A 4,209-nucleotide genomic window follows, 5' to 3' on the forward strand; every position below is an offset into this window, starting at 1 on the left:
GGATCACGAGGTCAAGAGATCGAGACCATCCTGGCCAACATGGTGAAACCCTGTCTCTACTAAAAATACAAAAATTAGCCGGGCATGGTGGCATGCACCTGTAGTCCCACCTACCTACTCGGGAGCCTAAGGCAGGAGAATTGCTTGAATCCAGAAGGCGGAGGTTGTAGTGAGCCGAGATTGTGCCACTGCATTCCAGCCTGCCAATAGAGCGAGACTCCATCAAAAAAAAAAAAAAAAACAGTCTGATCAATATGATGAAACCCCATCTCTAATAAAAATACGAAAATTAGCAGGGCATGGTGGCATGCGCCTATAGTCCCAGCTATTTGGGAGACTGAAGCAGGAGAATTGCTTGAACCTGGAAGGCGGAGGTTGCAGTGAGCCGAGATAGCACCACTGCACCCAAGCCTGGGCGACAGAGTGAGACCCCATTTCAAGAAAAAAAAAAAAAAAAAAAACTCTTACTTTATAAATATTCCATTCAGAAGCTATACTCATAAATTAGTATATCATTAGAAGCCAATTTATTTAATATTTTCTAGAGGCTAACTTGACTGGGAAATTTAGATAGATAGGTAGATATAATGAAAGACAGATAAACCAGACTTCAAAAGTTGTATGTTGTTAACTCTGTACAAAAATATGAAATTTCTGTATGATAAATATCATGAATAATGTTTTTAAAAATTCAACAAATGAGGCAAATATTTACAACACATACAACAGAAGAATAATTGTAAATTTACAAGGAGTTCCTAGAAATCAATATGAAAAGGTAATATAACCCAATGGGAGATACTAGGTAGCGCATATGAAGAGATAGTTCATAGAAAAAAACAAATATAAATTGACAATAAAGGTAGAAAAGATGCTCAATCTTTTTTATAATTAAGGACATTCAAATTAAAACAGCATTAAGGCAGTATTATTTTCCCTCATCAGACTGTCAAATACTAAGAAGTGGATTAATAGCTAGTATTAACTATGATATAGAAATATAGCATCTCTCAAGCATTGATGGTAAGAGAGTAAGCTAGGCAGCCTTTTTATAGGATAATTTGGCAGGATTTATAAAAACTAAAATGATTGACACTGACTCAGAAATTTCACTTCTCTTATTTTTTCTTAAAGACAATTGCATATATTCATTTATAACAAAATAAAAACAGACAAATTAACAAACTGGAAATAACACAAGTGTTCATCAAAAGAGGGCTGTTTAAATAAATTATGGTGCATCCATGCCGTGGAATACCTTTGCAGGCATTAAAATGAATACTCTTTGTGTGTTTAATAAATATCAAGCACACAATTAAGAGTAAAGTGTAATTTATTTATATAAAGGGCATATATATCTATATACCAGTATATTTCTAGTACATTTCTTGAAGAAAGTCTTAAAAATAAGTTTTATAAGAAACTCTTGAAAATGGTTACTTCTGAGAAATGGAACAACTTTTGAGAAAGGGTGGAGAGAGGAGGTGGGAAAGCTGTAGTATTTAATGTCTCTCTCTCATTACTCTTTTTTTTTTTTTTTTGTGAGACTGAGTTTCACTCTTGTTGCCCAGGCTGGAGTGCAATGGGGTGCTCTTGCTTCACTGCAGCCTCTGCCTCCCGGGTTCAAGCGATTCTCCCACCTCAGCCTCCCAAGCAGCTGGGATTACAGGTGTGCACCACCATGCCTGGCTAATTTTATATTTTTAGTAGAGATGGGATTTCACCATGTTGGTCAGGCTGGTCTCAAACTCCTGACCTCAGGTGATCCGCCTGTCTCAGCCTCCCAAAGTGTTGGGATCACAGGGGTGAGCCACCACACCCAGCTGATATATACACACACACACATATATGTATTTTGAGACGGAGTCTTGCTCAGTCGCCCAGGCTGGAGTGCAGTGGAGCGATCTCAGTTCACTACAAGCTCCACCTCCCGGGTTCACGCCATTCTCCTGCCTCAACCTCCCGAGTAGCTGGGACTACAGGTGCCCACCACCATGCCCGGCTAATTTTTTGTAGTTTTAGTAGAGACGGGGTTTCACCGTGTTAGCCAGGATGGTCTTGATCTCCTGACCTGGTGATCCACCCGCCCTGGCATCTCAAAGTGCTGGGATTACAGGCATGAGCCACTGCGCCTGGCCTGATAGGTTTTTAAAAAGAAACAGTTAGGAAGTAGATGACAAGCTCCTCAAACAGTGCTTAACATGTGGTAAGTGCTCAGTATATGTTAGCTATTGTCATTGTTATTAATCCTTAATTTCGATCTCTCTTTCACTAACTTGATGCATGATCTTAAACTATGTCACTTCCCTTCTCAGGGCCTCATTTTCTCCAGCTTCATAATAAATGGACCTGCACTAGACATTGTGATGTTCTGTGACTCTTCTATATGGTTTTCTCTGTCCCCACTCTGCCTCACCCTCCTTGGCCGGAAAAGTAGAGGGTATGCTGTAGATTACTTAGGAGATTTCTGGCTGCTTCTCAAGGAATCCATCCTGATTTTCAAGCAGCTCTAACATTGTGCTATGTAATGAAAGGCCCACGGTGTCTGGGTGTTATATTGGGGTCTGTTCTTGAAGATAAAAACAAGGACACTTTTTCACTTGAAGTGATGTGGAAAGACTTGTAAGGTTGTGTAAGTAAAAAGTTGCTTGACTTTGGGGGACATGGTGAACTTACTTTCACTTAGTGTGAGGAGAAGTGAGGGTAAAGGAGAAGAAATCTCCAAGTCCAAAAAGTGGGATACAATTCTCGGCGTTCTTTTTGTTGTAGGATAATGCCTGGTGCAATTTAGCGCTGCCTACCAGCTTATCTCTTCTCTTTCTAAAAGTTGTAAACTCAGAGACTCTATTGAGGGGCTTTCCCTCACTATGAGAATGCATCTGTATGTTAAAAATGAATGTTATTGAATTCCATTTTTTTTTTTTTTTTTTTTGAGACGGAGTCTCGCTCTGTCGCCCAGGCTGGAGTGCAGTGGCCGGATCTCAGCTCACTGCAAGCTCCGCATCCTGGGTTCACGCCATTCTCCTGCCTCAGCCTCCGGAGTAGCTGGGACTGCAGGCGCCCGCCACTGCAGGCTAATTTTTTGTATTTTTAGTAGAGACGAGGTTTCAGCGTGTTAGCCAGGATGGTCTTGATCTGCTGACCTCGTGATCCGCCCGTCTCGGCCTCCCAAAGTGCTGGGATTACAGGCGTGAGCCACCGCGCCCGGCTGGAATTCCATGTTATAAGAGACCTCAGAGGCCATAAGGAGCAGTGATTTTCATGATGAAACTCTACAACGCAGAGATATTTATGTGAGAAGATAGCATAAATATTACCCACTTATTAAATTAAATGAAGACATTCCGTTAAGCACTAGGAAGCTGGAATTCATTTCATTCCTTAGGGACACTCCCTTGATTCTATGGAAAAGGAGGGTCTATCTCTTCGCAGTCCTTCTTGGCCCTTCCCTTACATAAAGGACAGTAGTACAAGAATATTTCTCAATGTATTTTAAAATTGTTTTGTTTACTTCTGTGATTTCAGAGTCGTTTTTGGAGTATGTGTACATGAAAAGTGGCCATGAAAACAGTCAAAAGCGAATGCAGGTTTCCTTTCTTTCTCTGGTTCAGCAGTCATCTCACTATGACTGTGAGTTGATGTCTCTATCAAATTTGAGAAATCTTTGCAATATCTGCCATGTAAATTAGACACAAATACCCATGACCTCACATGAACTAATGAGCGGCTCCCCCTGCAACAGAGCTCACCATGGGGACTTGTAGCAATTCATTATGTATTTCAATGGGGGAAATAAATTAAAGCAACCTAACAAAACTGCTGTTAAATCAAGGAAATTTTTATTAAAATTCAGACCAACTGAGAGGAAAAATTCTATCTTTCTGTTCTTTTCTTTTCATTCTGTTTTCTTGTCCTACATGCGTCCTTCCCCCTTGGCATAAGGCAGGTTAAAAATGTAGGGTGAAAAAAATAATCAGGATCTTGACATTTGTGATAAGAACAAACGCTTCAATCAGTGATACTAATGCCTTAAGCACCCACGCACTCTATCATTAAACGGAGATGATTTTTTTTTTTTTTTTAAGCAGGGAGTCAGGATGCTGGCCATACATTATTTAAGCAATAAAGAAGACAAAGGGCCCTCATTCCATGTCTAGTCATGTTTTCGATCATCTGCCCTCTCTCCCAGGTTACTCTAAGCATGGGAAG

Source organism: Colobus angolensis, unplaced genomic scaffold (genome assembly GCF_000951035.1).
Source record: "Colobus angolensis palliatus isolate OR3802 unplaced genomic scaffold, Cang.pa_1.0 Scaffold401, whole genome shotgun sequence".
NCBI classification, from domain to species: Eukaryota; Metazoa; Chordata; class Mammalia; order Primates; family Cercopithecidae; genus Colobus; species Colobus angolensis.